Consider the following 22062-nt stretch of genomic DNA (forward strand, 5'->3'; position numbering starts at 1 on the left):
TGGCCAGCTTCTGTCTGGCTGTGGCCTCGCAGTTTGGGTCCTTGAACATGGCATCGAGTTCCATGTTGAACTTGTCCATGGTGAGCTGGGGGGAGCCCATTGTCAGTAGCATGATGGTGCGCTGTGTCGCCCACACCCCCACAGTCCCTCCCTTCATATAGGACAGGACAAAGAGGATCTGGGAGAGGGCATTGGGGAATTCCGCTGCTCGGACATGGAAGTATATGCCGCATTCGGCCTTGAAGCGGTCAAGGTCTTTGGCTGCTCCAGAGAAGGCAGTGGGGGGGCAACTTTAGGCGGTTTGGGTCTGGGGGCGGGTGCGGGTGTTGGTGCAGGCATGGCTGGGGGCTGGTTTTGAGCTTGGCTCTCTACGATGGCTTGGAGCTCTTGGAATTGGGACAGCAGCTCATCATACTGCTCTTCGGTCACCATGGTGGGGGAGGTGGGGGAGATGAGGTTGGAGCCTTCTTCTGCTGTCAGGGACAGCTCCGAAAGTGGCGAGGTCCTGGCGTGCAGGACTCAGTGGGATGAGTAGCAGCTATGTGTAGCGGTGGTCCTGTTGCGGGGTGAGCATCCCTGACCACTTAGTCTGAAGTGGGAATGTGAGAAGAAGGCTACTTCTTCAGTTCCCACTCCAGCTGTTATTATATACATGCAGGGTCGATCACGTGGGGTGCACCACGTCACCCTTGCACACAGCCATGGCTCTCCGGGTGTCTCCATGGGAGATCCCAAGAGGGTCCATTGCAGGCATGAGGTGAGCATGGCAGTGGTGACAGTGATATAGGGATGGTAAGATACAGGAGGGGGAATGGGCATGTGCACCGGTGATACATTGAACAGTGGGAAAGGTGGTCCATGTAAGAAAGAAGAAAGAAAGAAGGTGCGGTGTGGAGCAGGGAAGCGGAGTGGGGGTTGGGTGGGGCATGTCAGGGCATGCCCTGACAGAGTGGTACTGAAGATATCTCCCTGCATGATCATTTAGTTGTGATGGAGCAACTGCTTTTCCACTTGGGTACTGTGGGCTGTAACAACTTGGCTCAGCAAATATAAACTAGTAAAATATGTGGACATACCAATCCCAATCAACAATACATCCCTCCTCAGGAATGCAAGCCTGCTAGCAGCAATGACATGCTGTAGAGGTGCCCATTTATGATGAAAAGCTTCAGAACTCTGATGATGATGATTTTGGAGCATACTTAGTTGGGAGAGGGGATCCTATGGAACCCTCTTGAGTTTTTTCTGATGATTTTATGAACCACCATGGAAAAACCTTTCCCAAAAAGCAGCATGAATGCTGTTGTCTTGATCTCTGGGCAGGGATTAATATCTATAACATAGAATAGATGGTGTAGGCAGGATAATTGCCCATGCACAGAGCCAGCTTGTCATATCCATCCCCGGCCATCGACTTCCGGTCTCTCCGATCCCTCCGTTCTAACTCCGCTCCCCCTCACCAACCTCGGAGCCCCCGTATTCCGCAAACCTCTCGGTACCCCTCGATGGTCACCACCCCCTCATTTCAATTTATTACCTACGCCTCCCTAAGTACGGAGCCCCGAAGACTTCCGGACAGCTCCGACGTCCGCTAGCGCACTCCTGCCTCCGCTGGGCAATACACTCGCCTGCCCTGCAGAGCCCACCTTCGGGCCTATCCCTCCTTTCCGTTTCTGGGTTAACGCCTGCCTTTCCGCTAACCCTGCGAACCGACTCGTCGGTAATATTCAGTCGGCTAATGTCTTAACCCCGTTAGCTCCGCTCCGTTCGGCTCCGCCAATTGCGGAACCGTCTCCGCTGTAACCATATATATACACCACTTGTACATAGGTTACGCCCCAGCAGATAAATCAACTAGAGTTACCCCCCCTAGGTTCTAAGTGCCAGTCAGTAAGTTAGGGCACGGACGTGTCACTAGGCACAGCGCTCTTGGCAGAAGTCGCTGAGGCCAAAGCCCTCCGTTACGGAGACATTCCTTCGTCTCAAGTCTGGTCTCTGACACAGCTCGGATACCCACTTCCATGATTAGAAAACCACTTTCATTCACACAACAACATGGCACGAATTTGGTATCTAAAAATAGTGCTAATTCTTGCGATTCTGACGATACTAAAAATATTCCAAACGGTGGAGAATTGACAGAGTTCTGCATTGGACAAGTTAGGCATGGGAGGTCACGAGCATGTGCAGGCGTGGGAATCTCAAGCAGCAACCCAGAATTCCAGCCTCACTCATTCCCATGGCGTCTAATAAATTCGTAAAAATGTTATCGGCTGTGTGAGAGTTATCTCCAGCTTCATTTCCAATTTCGGCTTTTAATTCCATAAATCCGTTGAGAAATCGCTTATTTTCTTATATTTTCATATTTTTGCTATCATTTCAGTTATTGATTGATATTCTTTTATTGTTACTGTCACCCTTTTTTTATTATTTCGCCTAATAAGGTATGCAGGTGCTATATGGCACCAATATTTCCCATCTATTAGTTCTAAAATTAATTATTCCTTATATCCTGTACATATGTCAGGGCTTGGTCCTCACTCAAGGACAGCCTGGCCTCAGGGCTGGGTGTGTGCAATGTTCCGGGTGCCTGGGTGATAGACCCTGTCCTCAGCTCCTGAAGGGACTAAGCAGGGATTGAGTTGTCTAAATGGAATGAGCTAACCAATACAATGGGTATAAGCGGAGGTGGGGTCAAAGTCTGAGGTCGGAGCTAAGACCAGAGGTTCCGGAGACAGAGATGCGAACGGGATTCCGGAGCAGAGGTCCGGAGTTGGGAGCATAGGTGTTGCGTACTTGTCTGGGAGGTGTCGAGGTTGAGGTCGGACCTGGAATGTTCCAGAGTCGGACCGAAGGTGGTGTCAGAGCCGGAGGTGGGATAACCTCTTGGGAGTCGGCAAGGAGAAGGTGATGGAAGGGAAGTAGGGCTCCAGAGTCGGTTTCGGAGTTCCGGGAGCCCGGAGCAGAGGTCGGGATTGTATGGATATGACAAATTCCAACAGTAGGAATAAGGGCAGCTGTTTAGCTCTGTTATGGAAATGGGAATTTCCCATTTTAGACTCTTATGGGTTCTGTATCACATGATTTGTAGAGTAATAGAGTTTATCCAACCAATTACAACCATAAAAACCCGCTGCCACACTATCATGTCTAAACATCTGTGAAACCACCTGTACAACCATATGAATCCCCTTCCCCATTCTATTTCCTATTCCTGTGCCAGGACGGACAAAAATGGGCACCTCTGGCCCCATTTTTGTAACAAGCTCACAATGAGTGAGTAGTGGACACTGAGCCTGGACCTTGCAGAAATCCTGGAGAACCCACATGGAGTTAAGGATCTGTCATATCCATCTACAGCCATTGTCCTCCACTACCTCCGATCCTTCCAGACTACCTCCACTCATTCTTCACTAACCTCAGAGCCCCCATATTCCGCAATCACCTCCGACTCCCTTGATGGTCACCACCCCCTCAATTCAATATATTACCTATGCCTCCCTAAGTACAGAGCCCCGAAGGCCTCCAGACAGCTCCGACATCCACTAGTGTCAGGGCATACACCCTAACCTGGCCCATACCCACATCCACACCTGCACTCGCACCCGCACCCACGCCCACACCCAGCTGTTGCACTTCCTGCGTGTGCCCTGTGCTGGACACTCAGTGCGGCCGGATGGCCCGGACCTCGGGTCTTGGGTCTCATGTGACTTCCAGATATCTCTGGAAGTTTTCGATCTATTGTGGCCACTTTGGGAAGATGAGAAGTTAACTTCCTTCTCATCTCTGACCCACAGTAGGATTGTGCCCTGGATAGGGCTGGCCAGACCAGAGACTGTGGACCATAGGGGAGGGTCATGGGGACCCAGGAGTCGTCCCCTGACACTAGTGCACTCCCGCCCCCGCTGGGCAATTCACTTGCTTGCCCTGCAAGTCTACCTTTGGGCCTATCCCTCCTTTCCATTTCTGGGTTATAGCCTGCCATTCCGCTAACCCCACAACCCGACTCGTCAGTAATATTCAGTCAGCTAATCTTTAACTCTGTTAGCTCTGCTCCGCTTGGTCCCGCCATTCACAGGCCCACCCTCGCTGTAACTATATATACTTAACTTGTAGATAGGTTACACCCTAGTGATAAAATCGACTAGAGTTGATCCCCCTTTTAGTTCTCACTGCCAGTAAGTAAATTAGGGCATGGACGTGTTACTAGGCACAGCACTCCTGGTCTGAGTCACTGAGGCCGAAGCCCTCCACCATGGAGACATCTCCTTTGTCTCACTTCCAGTCTCTAACAGGATCAAGAACAGTCAAGTTACACAAGAAGTGGAGTTTAGGGAGAGTTTGGCTCCACAAGCTTAGTCAGCATAGAGAGCTGCAAGCCCTCTTTCAACAGCCAGTGTTTCAAGTTGCACTGTCATATCCATACAATCCCGACCTCCACTCCAGGCTCCCGGAACTCCGAAACTGACTCCGGAGCCCTACTTCTCTCTCCCTCTCCTCATTGGTTGAACACCACACCAAGATCCCAAGCCAATCAATGCAAGTCGCTCCTCATACATCAACACTTCATCTCGCTCCTTGTGTTCCACCACCTCCTTCATCAGTATTGTAGTAGGTATATCCAGAGACCCATTCGAAGGCCTTCATGGATTCAGGCCTAAGAAAGGGATACTGACACATCCATACATACCCAATCCCAATCTGACTCCAGGACCCCTGCTTCACCACCTCCGGAGTCCTACCCTACCTCCGTCCGATCCAATATCCACCTTCAGACCGAACACCACTCCTCCTCATTCCTCCCATCGCTCCTCACGTCACCTCCTCTCCTTCCATCCCTCTCCTACCCTGTCCCTGTCCACTCTGATACTCACCTTCAGACCTGGCATCATTCCTCCTCTTACTCCTCTTCTCATTCCTCTCCTCACTCCTCTCTTCCATCCCTCTTCTGCCAACCTCTGCCAAGTTACGACCTCCTGCTGCCGTCCTGTTCCTTGTACTTGGACACCACATGTGTCAGGAACGTGCCAGAAGCGTATCCGGGTGACCCGCGAGGCGCGCGAGGTCGTCCGGGCTCGTAAGGTTGGAGGGGCGGGACTTTAGCTTCAGCGACTTGGGTGGAGCGCTGCGCTTCGTTCTTACGTTGGTGTCCCAATTTCAGACAGAAGCCTTACGATGAGGATAAGAGTTTAGAGGGGGAATCCAAGTCGATATACGAACTAAGGTACATCCGGTGTAACCTACATGCATTATAAACACAAGCAACTAAATGAGACCGGCCCGGAAGGAGTGGCGGATCAAGCGCGATATTAATGAATGAAGAAAGGAACAAATAATCAATATCGGCAAACTTGGTCAACAAAAGGCAAGCAAGGAACAATAGGAGGAACAATAGTCCGTAAGCGGACAAAAGAGAAAAGGCCATCTGGCCGTCTAGCAAGCCGTCCGGCTGGGGGCGGACAACAATGAGGCGGGCAACCTAGGTTGGTAGGTACGCGCGCGAGGGAGGAAGTGCGGATGAGGGTGACGGGTGGACGGATGGGTGGACGGATGATGATGATAGCGGGAGGGACGGACCAAGTGGCACTAGGGCGCATAGAGGGAAGTGACGGATATGTCGGGTCGTGACAACATGTACCTTTGCTCCAAGATTCCGTCATGGTTCCGACCTCAGACTTTGACTCCACCTCGGCTTAAGTCCATTGCATTGGTGACCTCATTCTACATAAACACCATTGCCAATATTCCTCAGACTTTCGACCCTGCCTCTGCAACCTCTGTAAGCTCTGCAACCTCCAAGCTCCATGGACCATCCTAGGCACTTTCACTGCTTGTAATGTATCTTCACACTTTCCCCTCATCCCTATTTGGACTACTGCTTCCTTCCATTTTAGCCAGTTAGTCATCAACCCCACTTCACCTCATCCTCCTGCCCCTCTGGGCTTTGCCCTCCCTATCTCCATTTGGATGTACCACAGAGTCTAACCCATGGCCTTCAGTTCCACTCCGCTTCCATCATCCCTTTGTCTCTGTTTGGATGCCTTTGTTCCGATTCAGACCTCCTTTCATTTCCTTGTGCTTTCATCTCCCCACTATATACAGGCACTTGTACATACTCATTTTGGGCCTTCTGTCTAAAATCAACCAGAAATGCCCCCTAGAGACTTCCTGCTCACTGCTTCTGAAATTAAGGACCAAATTGTTACAGGAATGGGTTCCGGGGATCCCAACCTGAACTGTTCGGCTCACTAATGGAGGTGGCTGCATCAGCAAACCCAACCAGCAGGTATGAGAGCTCATAGAGCTCTCAGAGCTCACAGAGCTATGAACTTTGAAAATTGCAGGTCCCCCTCTCTGAGAGCTCAGGAAAGTAGCTCAAAGCTCTGAGAGCTCATAGAGATACTGTACTGGCATGACCGGTCACACGTTACGCAAGGACCTTGGATTGAATTGAAAATCAACACGATTGAATTGATTAGCAGCCTCCGGCAACTCCCGGAGGCTGTGGGAACCGGTTGTTGGTCGTGCCAGTACAGTATATTTGCCCACAGAGGACTATTAGCTCTATGAGCACCCTGAGCCCATGTTTAATTCGCAAAAATTCAAAAAAATAAAAAGCTTGACTACAGTATCATGTGACTGGCCACAGTCAAGTTCCTACCCTAGGGTCAACTGGACAACAGTTCTACTTAACTTGCAACCCCTCATGTGGCACTGCACACCAAGGGCACACAACCCAATTGATATATACACTGAATTTAGGTTATAAATAGGGTTAATCTGAAATTACTTAGGGGAAAATAGGGGGAAAGGGGGGAAAAATGAGGGGAAAAATGAGGGGGGGAATGGGGGGAATTGGGGGGGGATGAGGGAGAAAATGAGGGGGGAATTGGGAGGGGGAATGAGGGGGGAAATGGGGAAATTTGGAGGGGGGATGAGGGGGGAATGAGGGGGAAAATGAGGGGGGAATGGGGTGACATTTGGAGGGGGAAATGAGGGGGAAATGAGGGGAAAATTGAAGTGGGGGGATGGGGGGAGAATTGCAGAGGGAATTGGGGGGGGGGGAAATTCAGGGGGGGATGAAGGGGGAAATGGGAGGAAAATGAGGGGGAACTGGGGGGTTTCTAAAAACTTGAAAAGAAGTCAGGGAAAATTAAGGAAAATTCAGAAAATTCAAGGAGAAATGGGGGACTTTCAAAAAGAATTGAGAAAAGGAAAATTTCTAAAAAATCAGGGAAATTTAGGGAAAATTCAGAAATCTTGGGAAATGTTAGGGAGAGAAATTTCAGGACATTTAGAAATAATTTAAAAAAATTGAAATCACCTTTCTATCATAAAATTTTTGCTATCCGAAAATTTCAAGGCAAACTCCAAAATCCAAAAATTTACACTATATATTTCATCTCCTTTCTCACCCAAAACGCACCCAATTTTGACAATTCAAAAGGCTTGGTATGGATGTATGGATGATATCTGAAGGATACATCAGCTTTCTGTTTGCTTTATTGGGCTGTATTTTAAATTTACTCTTTTTGGGACACTTTTCAAAACTGATTTATACCCTACATAACATGCATGGTTACATTGCCACACTTAAGTGCTTTCCAATGCACATAGATAGAGTCATCAAAATTGGATGAGTTTTGAGCAAGAAATGAGATGAAAGATAAAGTGCAAAGTTTTGAATTTTGGAGTTTTCCTCAAATTTTACAAATAGCAATAAACAAAGTGCTGTATCTGAGCATATTCCATCAATACATCAGTTAACACAAAAGGTCTATGAGGTCTATGAGCCTGTTGAGATCATAGAGCTCATAGAGCCTTTGGAGCGTTTGGAGTGATGAGGATGGCTATTTTCCACACATTTACAGAAACATATATCCATATTACCATTAGACTACTGGTGCTAAGATAACTCAGCAGATTCCATGGAGACATGAAGACCATTCATTAGTAAAAAAACACAAAGCTCTATGAGCTCTAGGAGCCCACTGAGCTCATAGAGCTTTTCGAGTGATAATGATGGCTATTTTACATGCATTTCCAAAAATGAATATCCATATTATCTTTGCACTTCTGCATCCTTATGAGAACAAAATCATATATATATTTCATTTTCTTGACTCTATGTGTAGAGGGTGCACAGCAAAGACTCAATTTGCTCACAGAGCTCTGAGAGGCCCACCCCAGGTTTGCTGATGTGCATAGCCATCAGAGGGAGAGCAGAATGGGATGAGTGTCTGGAAGTACAACCTGTGGGTTGGCCAACAGTAACTTGGCACTCCTAGGAGCGTACCGGTAGCGAGTATGACATGGGCTCCTTGAGAGAGCCACCTGGCTGTCTGCTAACAGGGACTTGGCGCTCCTGGGAGCGTGCCGGTAGTGGGTGTGCTGGGAGTGGTTGGCTAGCGGTGACTTGGCACTCAATGGAGCGTACCAGTAGTGTGGGATACTGGGACTCCCAAAGGGAGTCACCCAGTTGGTGGCTATTGGTGACTTGGTGCTCACGGGACTGTACTGGTAGTGGGAGTTGTTGGGGAAAGCAGGCTGGTGGACCAGTGCACGGTAGTGGGTGACCATGGGAAGTGGGACCCATGGGTGCGTGGCCAGGCATCCTGGAGCTGCCTGGACCATATCCCCCTCCTAAGGAGGTGGGATAGGCTACAGTTCCTGATAGGGAACTTCTGGTTGGATGGGAGTGACCACTCAACCACCCAGTGGACTGGTGGGAGCAGGCAGCAGGAGGTTGGGTGTGGGAATGCCCTCGTTGCGGTTTTGTCATGGAGAGGATGAACAGGGAGGTGGACATGGTTCTGTCAGAGACCAGGTTGAGATGAAGGAGAGTCTCCGTGGCGGAGGGCTTCAGCCTCAGCGACTTATGCCAGGAGCGCTGTGCCAAGTAACACATCCGTGCCCTAACTTACTAACTGGCAACCAGAACTACAGGGGGTAAACTCTAGTCGATTTTATTACTGAAGTGTAACCTATGTACAAGTTGGATATATATAGTTACAGCGAAGATGGGTCCACAAATGGCGGAGCCGAGTGGAGCCGAGCGGAGCGGAGCTAACGGGGTTAAACACCAGCCGACTGAATATTACCGACGAGTCGGGTTATGGGGTTAACGGAAAGGCAGGTGATAACCCAGAAAGGGAAAGGAGGGATAGGCCCGAAGCTGGACTCTGCAGGGCAGGCAAGTGTATTGCCCAGCGGAGGCGGGAGTGCGCTAGCGGACGTTGGAGCTGTCCGGAAGTCTTTGGGGCTCCGTACTTAGGGAGGCATAGGTAATAAATTGAAAGGAGGGGGTGGTGACCATTGAGGGGTACCGGGGGGATTGCGGAATACAGGGGCTCCGAGGTTAGTGGAGAAGGAGCGGAGGTAGACCAGAGGGATCGGAGGGACCGGAAGTCGTTGGCTGGGGATGGATATGACAGTATCCCCTTCTTAGGCCTGAACCCTTGAAGGCCCAGAATTAGTAGGGTGAGGGGAGCTGTACTTACAGAAAAGAAAAAAAATGAGAAGATGAAAACGGAAGTGAGGAGTGGAGGGAAAGGAGAAATGGGAGAGGAGTTGGGGTTCCTAAGGAGCTTCAGGTCCAGGCTTATCTGGGTACCGAGAGTGGAACGCTTCGACAAGGTCGGAGGCATGATCGAGTTCGCCAGCAAGGAGGCATTGTGTCTCCTTGTTGGTCCCTTCATAGCCTAGCCACTTGACCAAGTAGAGCAACTTGTTGCATCTACGTCGGTCGATCTTGGAGTCGAGTATCTCCTCAATCTCGAACTCCATCTCGCCTTCGATTTCTACGGGAGGCAGAGGTGGCTGGTGGCAGTTCGGAATGATGTTCGGGACGGAGGGTTCGATCTGCGAGACATGGAATACTGGGTGAATGGCTCGCATGTTTTCCGGCAGGCGGAGAGTGAGAGAGTGAGTTCCAACGTGGGCAATGATCTCGAATGGGCCAAGGTTTTTCTCGGAGAGCTTTTTGGAAGGTTGGGTGGAGCAGAAATACTTGGCCTTTACGTAGACTGAGGTTCCTACTTCGAAAGCTGGGGCAGGACTCTGACAGGAGTCTGCCGGGCCCTGATAACGGATCTGAGCGAGATGCATTTCCTCACGAAGGAAGTGGTGGAGGGAGTCGAGATCTATGGAGTACTCTTGGGCACGTACTGATGTCAGGTCTCGCTCCGGGTGAACGGTGATGTTCGGATGGTAGCCTTTGTTGGTGAAGAATGGGGAGACACCTGTGGTGGCATTCGGAGCATTGTTGTATGTGAACTCTGTGAGAGGCAGGAGTTTGGACCAATTGTCCTGCTGGTAGTTACTGTAGATGCGCAGGTACTGCTCGAGCATCTGGTTCATCCGTTCAGTCTGACTGTCTCCTTCCGGATGATATCCGGAGGTGAAGTGGAGGCGGATGTCGAGGGCTTTACCAAGTGAATGGAAAAAGTGAGAGACAAACTCCGGACCCCTGTCGGAGGTGACGTGGGAAGGAACTCCGTGCTTGGAGAACACATGGAGGAGGAAGAGCTTGGCCAGTTCCGGAGAGGTGATGGTGTCGTGGGTAGGGATGAAGATGCACTGTTTGGACAGGCGGTCCACGATGACCAAGATGGAAGTGAATCCGGAAGAGGAGGGTAGCTGTTCGATGAAATCCATGGAGATGGAGTTCCAAGGACATTCGGGGATGGGGAGTTGTTTGAGTAAGCTGTAAGGCTTATGACAGGGAACTTTGGCATGGGCACAAGAAGTGCAGGAGGATACATAACTCTTGACGAAGTTATGGATGCCCGGCCAGGTATACTCACGACGTACTAGATCCAGAGTCTGGTTTTGACTGAAGTGTCCGGAACGTTGGTTCGTGTTTGTCTCACAAAACGCAGAGATGGAGATCGTTAGAATCCGGAACGTAAATGCCGTTGTCCAGCCTTAAAAGGCCTTCGGCATCAACGGACCAGCAGGAATTGGGGAGGTTGGGGGAAGCGAGATGAGAAGAGATTGTGGTGTCGGAGGAGAGGGAGGCTAAAATGTCTCGATGAAGAGCCTCTGTGTCGACGAGTACGGCTGCTCGGATTACTGTGGCAGCTAGGAACGTAGCTCGTGAGGATGCAGTGAGCTGCTCCGAAGTGAAGACCGGTCGGAAGTTCTGTGGATTGACACGAGTGTAGTCCATATCCCCTTCTTTGGGATAGACGTCCCAGCGTCTAGTCAACGCATCTGGTTTTACTCCGAGTCTTCTGGGACGGAATCGGACAGTCATGTGGAACTGGGAGAGGAACTCCGACCAGCGGGCTTGCCACTGGGTCAAGAGTTTGGTGGTGGAAAAATACTCGAGGTGCTTGTGGTCGGTGACAATGTTGATTGGGGTTCCTGAACCTTCAAGGTAATGATGCCATGATCGGAACGCATCATGAATGGCGAGCAGTTCCTTGTCGTGGGTGTCGTAATTGAGCTCCGGCGCCGAGAGTGTTCTAGAGCGGAAAGCAACAGGGTGAATCTCTCCATCATCACAGCGGATGGACAGGATTCCGGAGATCGCACAGTCGGAAGCGTTGGCCAATGTGTAAGGATAGGAGCAGAGGTGAAGGCTTCTTTCAAGGTGTTGAAAGCAGAGCGACAATCGTCAGAGAATAACCAGGGGGCCCCTTTACGCGTGAGGTGCATCAAGGGGACCACAATGTCGGAGTATTGGTGGATGAAACGCCGATAGAAGTTAGCGAAGCCAAGGAAGGATTGGACATCCTTGACTTTACGGGGCTCGGGCCAATCTTGGACGGCTTTGACCTTCTCGATGGACATGGTGAGTCCGGAAGGAGAGAGGCAGTAACCGAGATATTCTGTAGTGTCCGTATGAAACTCGCATTTCTTCGGATTGGTGTATAGGCCATGTTTGCGGAGTCTCCTAAGAACTTCTCGGACATGCTCCTGATGTGAAGCCATGTCTTCCGAGTAGGTAAGGATGTCATCTAGGTAGACTACCACAGAAACGTCCAAGAGGTCGGCAAAGATCGTGTTGACGAATCGCTGGAAAGCCGCAGGTGCATTTGTGAGACCGAATGGCATGACAAGCCACTCATAGGAACCATAGTGCGTGCAGAAGGAGGTCTTCCATTCATCGCCTGCTGCAATGCGAACCAGGTGGTAAGCATGCCGGAGGTCGAGTCTGGTGTAGACCGTGGCACAACTAGGTGCGTCAAGGAGGTCGGAGATGCGGGGGAGTGGGTAGCGATCCTTTTTGGTGATCTTATTCAGCCCTCGGAAGTCAATGCAAAGACGGAGGGATCCATCCTTCTTGCAGATGAAGAGGACCGGTGCCGTGTGAGCGGAAGTAGCGGGACGAATGAACCCGGAGGCCAGGTGTTCATCTAAGAACGCCCGGAGGGCCTCGAGTTCCGAAGTAGAGAGAGAGTACATAGTACCCAAGGGTGGGGAAGTGCCTTCCTCAAGGTCGATCTTTAGGTCATGCTCACGGTGCGGTGCCAGCGTCGAGGCTTTGCTCTTACTGAACACATCTGCGAACTTGTGATACTCCTTCGGAACGGCCGAGAGGTCAACAGAATTGGTGTGGGATGGGGCAGCCCTCAAGCGGCTTTCCTCGGAAGGTGTCATGACCGACAAATCCCGGGGCTCCGTCAGTGGCGAATCAATGCCGATAGGCGAATCTGCCGACCCGAAACCCAATCTAACCAGCCCCCAATCCGATGTCTGGCCCCCTGCCCTATCAACCATGCACTGCATCCAGTCCTCCACCCGCATCTGGACCTCTGCCCGCATCCGGACCTCCACCCGCATCTGTACCTCTGCCCACCTCCACACCCTCTGGACCTCTGCCACTCCTGGTTGCCCTCCACACCCTGTGGTCAGGCCAACACTCCCCTCCGACCTTGCTGGCCATCATGCTGCCCTTGTTTGTGACGGCACTGACGGACCACCCTCTGTTGCGGACTTGTCAGCACCGCGCTGATTTCCATGTCCCTTCACGGACCTGTGTCGGCACCGCACCGACCCCGCTTATTTGCGGACTTGTATCGGTGCCGCGCGCTGACCTCCGCTTTTCTCTGGCCATCTTGTCACTCGGCAGCATACCATTCATTCCTTGCCGAGTGCCTATACTGTTCATCCATTCATTCGCTTAACTTGCCAATATTGGCACTTGATCCATGTGCTGATGCACTTCTTATTACCTGTCAATATTGGCACTTGATCCGCTTTTGTTTAGTTCATTGCCTCCCATTTCCCGGGCTCTTGTCCTTCATTCAGTTTGACAATCCCCGCTTATTTCCGCGCCGGACCGCGCCGGACTGACCAGTCCTTCTGTGTTTCCCTCCTGCCTATTTATATCCTGTAAATACTTTCGGGGACCTTAGTCTGAAATCAACTAGAGTACCCCCCTGTCTGGTCTGAGTCCCTCCTTCTGCAAAGGGGGCTTCCCCCCTCTGAGTCCGTGCTCGCGGAGTCTGCGCTCCTCCTACAGGTCCGCTCCGCCCGCAAGTCTTGTTTGAAGTCCGCTGTAAGTGTCAGTTTGTAAATACGGGATCTCCCCCAAACGTCAAGCTCAGGGCACAGCGCTCCACCTGAGTCGCTGAGGCCGCGATCCCACTCTGCTAACCTTGAACAGCGCTTCCGGACGCGCCGCATATTTCCGTCCGCATATCCGCGCGCGCGCTCCAACAGAACTCTGCACCTCCGACCTCGACTCAGACAGAAACCCAATCCGTCTTCTATCCGCCTCCTGACAGTCTGCCAGACTCTGACAGAAGGGATGGTTAGGCTGAAGGATACCGATCCTTCAAGTCGACAAGCCTTCGTGAATGCGGAACGGCTGACAAACTCGATAGATGGTAATGGAGGAGTGTGAGCCTGTGACTGAGGTGCTGGCGAAACATCAGATGGTTGGATGTCAGACGACGGCAGTGGTGCCGGAGATGATGGGGGAGAGCTCGGAGTGACTGTCTTGGTAGGTTCAGAAGTTTGGAACGTAATACTGCTTGAGACCCAGTCAATCAACGGATTGTAGCGGGTAAGCCAGTTGTATCCTAGGACTAGGGAACATGATCCATCCAGCGATGTGACAAAGAGAGTCGTGGGGGTGATGTTTCCGGAAGCGAAGTGGAGGGGAATATCAACGGCACGGGTTATGATTGAGTTGGTGCTACTGTCGAATAGGCGTAGTTGTAGGGGTTTAATCTGGTATGTTTTCAAGGCCAACTTTTTTACGAATGTGTCGTCGATGAAGCAGTCCAAAGACGAGTCTATGAGTGCGGGTACGTTCTCATAGGAGCGGAAAAGTTTATTGTGTGCCCTATCATTGGATGGAGGAGGAACAGGAGAAGAGAAAGAAGAGAAGCGGTGAAGGAGCGGAGCTGGATCACCTTATGTAACCAGTTTCCTACGTCCAATAACGATATTAGAGTTTGTGCTGATTTGCGTACTGACCGTGTTTTGGTTGCCAAATATATGATTGTTCACTGTCTAAACAACAATAAACACCCCCAACGATCTCACCTGATGTATAGATCGTCTACGGATAAAATTCTATATTGACTTTACTATGATTTCTAGTCAATATTACACCTATATTTACCACTTTTCAGTAGGATGTGATTTTCCTGATAATTTACTGAAGGAAAACTGCTAATAAAATAATTCCGCAATAAATGTTACTCAATACAGGAGTGACCAAACTGCTCTTTCTATCGCTTAGAGTGCGTGCTAGTTATCTAGCAGGTTCAGGATCGCTCACTTTTCTCCTGTGGTGTGATAACCAAGTATTGCTGAGAGATTATTCAATTAAGAAGTCCCTCCACCAAATTCTCACTAATTCTCACTATGACACTTTTGTTCAGCTGTGTCTAACTGACCCTAACTCACGCTTAGAGTGACGTGTTAGTTTTATATTAGCTAACAACTAATATTTGCTTTTATCTTTTGGAGCAAACGAACCAACCACTGGTGAGGAGAATTAAACTTTTATTTCTACCTGAGGTTTGAGAGGGGGCAGAAGCGGTGGCCTTTTATGCTTTTCAGAGGCCTCTCTACTCCCACGCCTCGCACTAGTTACATGTGCTACATTTGTATTATAGATAGTTCTAGAATGATATAGGGGGTTGGGCTGTGTAAGCTTAATAATGGACTTAGGACATGACTCAGCAATAAGAATTCATTTCTTTGTCTTTTGGGCCGATCTCAGCGGGATCTTGTAGCGCTGAAGCTATGCTCTACACCGCCTTAATTACGAACGGTTATCTTTAGAAATGACTCGGCTATAAAGGAACTTTCTAGACTGTTCTCTAATTGACCCCTTTTTGTGAAGCCACATCATTACTAATGTTCTAGAGCCTTCCCAATTAATTAACTGATCCGCGGACTTCTGAATCACTTCATGCTTATGATCCGAGATCCAGATCATCAATCATTCCTTTGTTCCGATTTATTTGGGCTTAAAATCAAAAAGTTTTGATGAATCATGGGAAAATATACAAGATCCGGTTTTTTAGCATTTTCTCCTCTTCTGATGCGATCAAAAACTGTCCGCCCGCGCCGTGGAATACTCTATCATATGGTATTCGGTCCGCCAGACTCCCGGGCGCCAATATATTTCCCTTGAGTCACATTACCTTTTGTAAGAATTAGCAAATAAATATATATGAATTATAAGGTGTTTCGCCGTTTGAGCGATATCTCCGTCAGTTTTGAAGCTTTCAGAATGAAACAAAACCGTGGATAAAGTTAAGAAACAGTCCTTCCAGATGGTAAAAAGATTACAGTCAAAAGTTTACTGGTTCCCGAGATATTTACATTTCTTTCCCAATGTTCCTTCTTATTCTGCCGTCTATGTGCTATTTTCCTGTTGTAGGGATATATTCTTTGAATATTACACCTATGTCAAGTTCTAGGCATGATTGTAGTAGATTAAATCTCATACTACATGGGTGTAGATATTTTATAATGATCTTCTAATGTCTGTCCAGTCTCATAAAGATCATGAGATCTGTTAAACGTCTGAACTTGTCACCTGTTCGTTGACTATTCTGATAGATCATTGTTTTATTCTTTGAATATTATTTCTCCTACAGTGCCCAGATGGGCATACCAGCAATGAGGTATGAGACCGTTCATCTGGCGAACGGTCTGTATATGTGTCAACGGGTACTTGGCGCTCGTAAGAGCGTACCGGTGATGGAGGGTTAGTCGATCATAGGTTGAACAACACGTGGTGGGTTTGACAGCTACTTGGCGCTTGCAAGAGCGTACTGGCGATGAGGGGAACGGGCTTGTATCGAATACCAATCTGTCCATAGAATTAACCAGATGCTCACCATAAGGTGAGACAGATGTGAGCCCAGTACCTGGGTGAGCGATGTGAGTCGTAACAAAAGGTGTTCACGCATACCTGAGTTGAGTCGCGTGCGAACTCGATGATCCGTGGCTAGAGTCGTCAACCTCGGCAGGGATGACCCATATAGATGATGACTGAGACATACACAATCTTACACAGACGATACAGTGTTGGCACAAGGAGGTTTACAGTTGTTGCACAGAAGAGGATGGTGTGTTATTCGTTAGGTTTCGTCTTTTCAGCTGTTGCCGTACATGAACGTGACGCTAACTATTGAATAAGAAATGATCGCGAGAAATCTTGCGAAATAGAATAAATAATCTGGCCAGCACCAAAACCTGATAAGGGAAAGCTTAGCGCGGAGTGAACGTGTAAGAAAGGGGGGAAGCAGGGAGAAGGTAACAAAGAGAAGGGAGGATATGGAGAAGGAGGGCCCACTGTGGTGGATGTTCAGTCGACACAGTCGCGAGAGACTCCATTCCTATAACATTCTTTGTCACATCGCTGGATGGATCTTGTTCTCTAGTCCTAGGACACAACTGGCTTACCCACTACAATCCATTGATTGACTGGGTCTCAAGCAGTATTTGTCAGGGGACGGACCCTGGGTCCCCATGACCCCTCTCTACAGTCCACAGTCTAGCCTGTAAACACAGCCCATCTCAGGGCATAACTACTGTGGGTAAGAAAGTGTATAGATGTCAGGGCACACCCGCCTGACCCGGTTCCACCCGGGCCCACCTGGGCCCACCTCACCCGCTCACCCGCTCACCCGCTCCCCGCTACCCATCCTTCCTCCCTCTTCCCCTTTCCTCCCTCTTCCCTCTTTTCTCTTCCTCCTTTATTTCACTCTCCCTTTCTGTTTATTCTTTCTATTTACACGGACCACCTTCCCTTGTATCATTGTACTGCTGACCCGTCCGGCTCGGACACCCCGGGCGACCTCCTGCTACGCCCAGCACGCGTGGACGCCCTCGGGATCCCCCGCGGGGATACCCGGATGGCTGCGGCCCTCTCCGCAGATGACGTGGCACCTGTCACGTGACCCAAGCCGCATGTACATAAATGTACCTGAAGTGGGAACTGAAGAAGTAACCTTCTTCTCACGTTTTCCACTTCAGGTAAGTAGTGTAGTTCTTCCTTTTAATAACAATTCACGTTTTCCACTTCAGTCTAAGTGGCCAGGGACTATAGTCCCAGATCGGGCCCGTCAGTACGCGCGCCCGCTTCGTCCCCCGAGAGGGTCCCTCTGCCGGGCGCTACAGCCGGGCCCCCTCCACCCCGGACGCGTCCCTGACAATAGATAAATGAAGAGTAGGCTACACTTGCCTACTGTGGGTAAGAAAGTGAGAAGAAGGTTAACTTCTCACTTTCCCACAGTGGCCCCAATATGGCGAAAACTTCCGGGGATACCCGGAAGTCACATGAGGTGGGATCCGGGGTCGGATCATGCGGCGCGCGGAGCGTGCGGCGCAGGAAGTGCGCGGGAAGTGGAGCGGGTCCGGACGCGGGTCCGGGTCCGGGCTAAGTCAGGGTATGTGCCCTGACAGTATTACGTTCAGAACTTCTGAACCAACCAAGACAGTTACTCCGAGCTCTCCCATCTTCTCTGGCACCACTGCCATCATCCGACATCCAACCATCTGATGTTCTGCTAGCACCTCAGCCCCAGGCTCCTATTCCTCTGTTACCATCTATTGAGTTCATCAGCCATTCCGTGTTCATGAAGGCTTGTCAACTTGAAGGATTGGTATCCTTCAGCCTGACCATCCCTTCCGAGGACAGCTGCTTGAGGGCTGCCTCCCACACTGATTCCGTTGACCTTTCAGCTGTTCCAAAGGAGTATCATGAGTTCACAGATGTGTTCAGCAAGAGCAAAGCCTCGACGCTAGCACCACACCATGAGCATGACCTGAAGATTGACCTTGAGGAAGGCACTTCACCCTTGGGAACTATGTATTCCCTCTCTACTTCGGAACTTGAGGCTCTCCGGGCATTCTTAGATGAACACCTAGCCTCCGGGTTCATTCATCCTGCTACTTCTGCTCACATGGCACTGGTCCTCTTCATCTGCAAAAAGGACGGACCCCTCTGTCTTTGCATTGACTTCTGAGGGCTGAATAAGATCGCTACCCACTTCCCCGCATCTCAGACCTCCTTGATGCACCTAGCTGTGCTACTGTCTATACCAGACTCGGCCTCCAGCATGCTTACCACCTGGCTCGCATTGCAGCAGGCGACGAGTGGAAGACTTCCTTCCACATGTGCTATGGTTCCTACGAGTGGCTTGTCATGCCATTCGGTCTCACAAATGCACCTGCAGCCTTCCAGCGATTTGTCAACATGATCTTTGCCAACCTCTTGGATGTTTCTGTGGTAGTCTACCTAGACGACATCCTTACCTACTTGGAAGACATGGCTTCACCCCAGGAGCATGTCCAAGAAGTTCTTAGGAGACTCCGCAAACATGGCCTATATGCCAATCTGAAGAAATGCGAATTTCATACAGACACTATGGAATATCTCGGATACTGCCTTTCTCCTTCTGGACTCACCATGTCCATCGAGAAGGTTAAAGCCGTCCAAGATTGGCCCGAGCCCCATAAAGTCAAGGATGTCCAGTCCTTCCTTGGGTTCACTAACTTCTATCAGCATTTCATCCACCAATACTCTGACATTGTGGTCCCTTTGACATGCCTCACATGTAAAGGAGCCCCCTGGTTATTCTCTGACGACTGTCATTCTGCTTTCAACACCCTGAAAGAAGCCTTCATGTCTGCTCCCATCCTGATGCATTGGGTACCCGATGCCCCTCTCATTGTAGAAACCGATGCCTCCAATTACACAATCTCCGGAATCCTGTCCATCCATTGCAATGACAGAGAGATTCACCCCATCGCTTTCCACTCTAGAACACTTTCAGCGCCAGAGCTCAATTATGACACCCATGCTGCTCGCTATTCATGATGTGTTCCAATCTTGGCATCACTACCTTGAAGGTTCAGGAACCCCAATCGATGTCGTCACCGACCACAAGAACCTCGAGTATTTCTCTACCACCAAACTCTTGACCTGGCAGCAAGCCCGCTGGTCAGAGGTCCTCTCCCAATTCCACATGACTGTCTGATTCCATCCTGGAAGACTTGGAGTAAAACCAGATGCATTGACTAGACACTGGGACATCTATCCCAAAGAAGGGGATATGGACTACACTCATGTCAATCTGCAGAACTTCCGACCAGTCTTCACTTCAGAGCAGCTCACTGCATCCTTACGAACCATGTTCCTAGCTGCCACAGTAATCTGGGCAGCCATACTCATCAACACAGAGGCCCTCCATCAAGACATTCTATCATCCCTCTCCTCTGACACCACAATCTCTTCTCATCTTGCTTCCCCCAACCTCCCCAATTCCTGCTGGTCCATTGATGCTGAAGGCCTGTTAAGGCTGGACAACTGCATTTACATCCCGGACTCCAATGATCTTTGTCTCTGTGTATTTGTCAGGGCACACTAGCCTGACCCGGCTCCACCCAGCCCCTCCTGACCCAGTACCCCACTGTCCACCCCTCCTCAACCTCCTCCCCCTCTCCTTTCCCCCTCTTCATTTCTACTTCCTTATCTTCTCTCTATTTTACTTCTTCTTTATCTTCTCTTTATTTTACACAGACAACCTTTCCTTGTATCAATGTACCATTGACCCACTACAGCGCACCCACAACACACCCAGCCTGGACACCTCGGGTGACCCCCCGCTGTGCCCAGCACATGTGCTCGCACTGGATGCCCTCGGGATCTCCCACAGAGACACCCAGGTGATTACAGCTGTGTGCGAGGGTGATGTGGCATCCATCAGGTGTTCCCCTTTTAATAACAATAACATCTTTCCACTTCAGTCTAAGTGGCCAGGGACCATCATCCCACATCGGGCCTGTCAGTACACATGCCTGATCTGCCCCCCACCAGGCTCTCAGCCCCGGACGCTACACCCAGGCTCCCTCAACCCTGGACAAGTCCCTGACAGTATTGCAAGACAAACACGACCACCAGCTCTCCAGACACTTCAGTCAAAATCGGACCCTGGAGCCAGTCCGTCATGATTATACCTGGCCGGGTATCCATAACTTCGTCAAGAACTACATGTCCTCTTGTACTTCTTGTGCCCATGCAAAAGTTCCTCGTCACAAGCCTTACAGCTTGCTCAAACAACTCCCTATCCCCAAACATCCTTGGAACTCCATCTCCATGGATTTCATTGAACAACTTCCCTCCTCTTCCGGATTCACCTCCATCTTGGTTGTCGTGGATTGCCTGTCCAAACAGTGCATCTTCATCCCTACCCATGACACCATCACCTCTCCAGAACTGGCCAAGTTATTCCTTCTCCACGTGTTTTCCAAACACAGAGTTCCTTCCCACATCACCTCCAACAGGGGTCTGGAGTTCATTTCTCATTTTTTCCATTCACTTGGTAAAGCCCTTGACATCTGCCTCCACTTCACCTCTGGTTATCACCCAGAAGGAGATGGACAGACCAAATGGATGAACCAGATGCTTGAGCAGTACCTGCACATCTATAGTAACTACCAGCAGGATAATTGGTCCGAACTCCTACCTCTCGCATACAACAACACTCTGAATGCCACCACAGGCATCTCCCCATCCTTTGCCAATAAGGGTTGCCATCCGAACATCACCATTCACCTGGAGTGAGACCTGACACCAGTATGTGCCCAAGAGTACTCGGTAGACCTCGACTCCCTCCATCACTTCCTTTGCAAGGAAATGCACCATGCTCAGATCCGTTACCAGGGCCTGGCAGACTCCCATCAGAGTCCTGCCACTGGAACAAGATATTGATGATGACCTCGATACCAGCACCCCTGAACATATCCCCACCTCTCCTAGCCCCCATCCACCCTCCCCAGCCTCAGCTTTGCCAACCACCTATTCCAGTGGCCGTCCAATGTGCCATGCTCCCAAACGTCCTACTGGCATTCATATGTGTTGTACCATGAAAGTTACCGCAAGTGAAATTGACAATGGCACTAATGTTGTTAGGTGTAATGGGATGGGCTGTGAGACGGTTTGGGTATATGCCTTTTACTGTACCTTAATACTGTTGTTGTTTTCTGACAGACAAATTAGTTCCATAGGTCATGTCAGGGTCTAGGGTCCTACATTCCCCCAAACTGGACATGCAGTGCCCATCAAGAATCCCGCAACAGCAAACGAGCAAGGAAACAAGGCTAACTATTGGCATAGTGGAGGTTTTTAATTTATTTTCAATGATAATATACATTTGCAAATACATTTGAATCGAGAATTTTGATGTGTGCAAAATAGGTTTAGTCCCTCCGACCAGAGACTAGAGTGCTTGCACTTCGCGCTTTGCTGAACTCTGCACTGCCCACTCATTTTCGTCAAGCCATGATTGTTGTAAGAGTTACATAATCAAATTCATAACTTTTCCTCACAACACAAGAAATACAATTGAGAAACTCAAAAAAAGGAAGTGGAGGCCCTTCAGAGTCGATCTCTGAAGACAAAGACAATAAAAGTGATTAGGGGTCTATGTGTTAGAACCAGGTGGGAACAGACGACTCCGGAGTGGAATCGGAGACTTAGCGTGGAGGGACCTTGGCCTCAGCGACTCAAGCGGAGCGCTGTGCCATTGCTGTTTGTCCATTTGGTCCTTAATTTCACAGTAGGTGAGCAGGAAGTCT

The sequence above is a fragment of the Cantharellus anzutake genome (genome assembly GCF_015039405.1).
Source record: "Cantharellus anzutake strain C23 chromosome Unknown EI90scaffold_55, whole genome shotgun sequence".
NCBI lineage: Eukaryota > Fungi > Basidiomycota > Agaricomycetes > Cantharellales > Hydnaceae > Cantharellus > Cantharellus anzutake.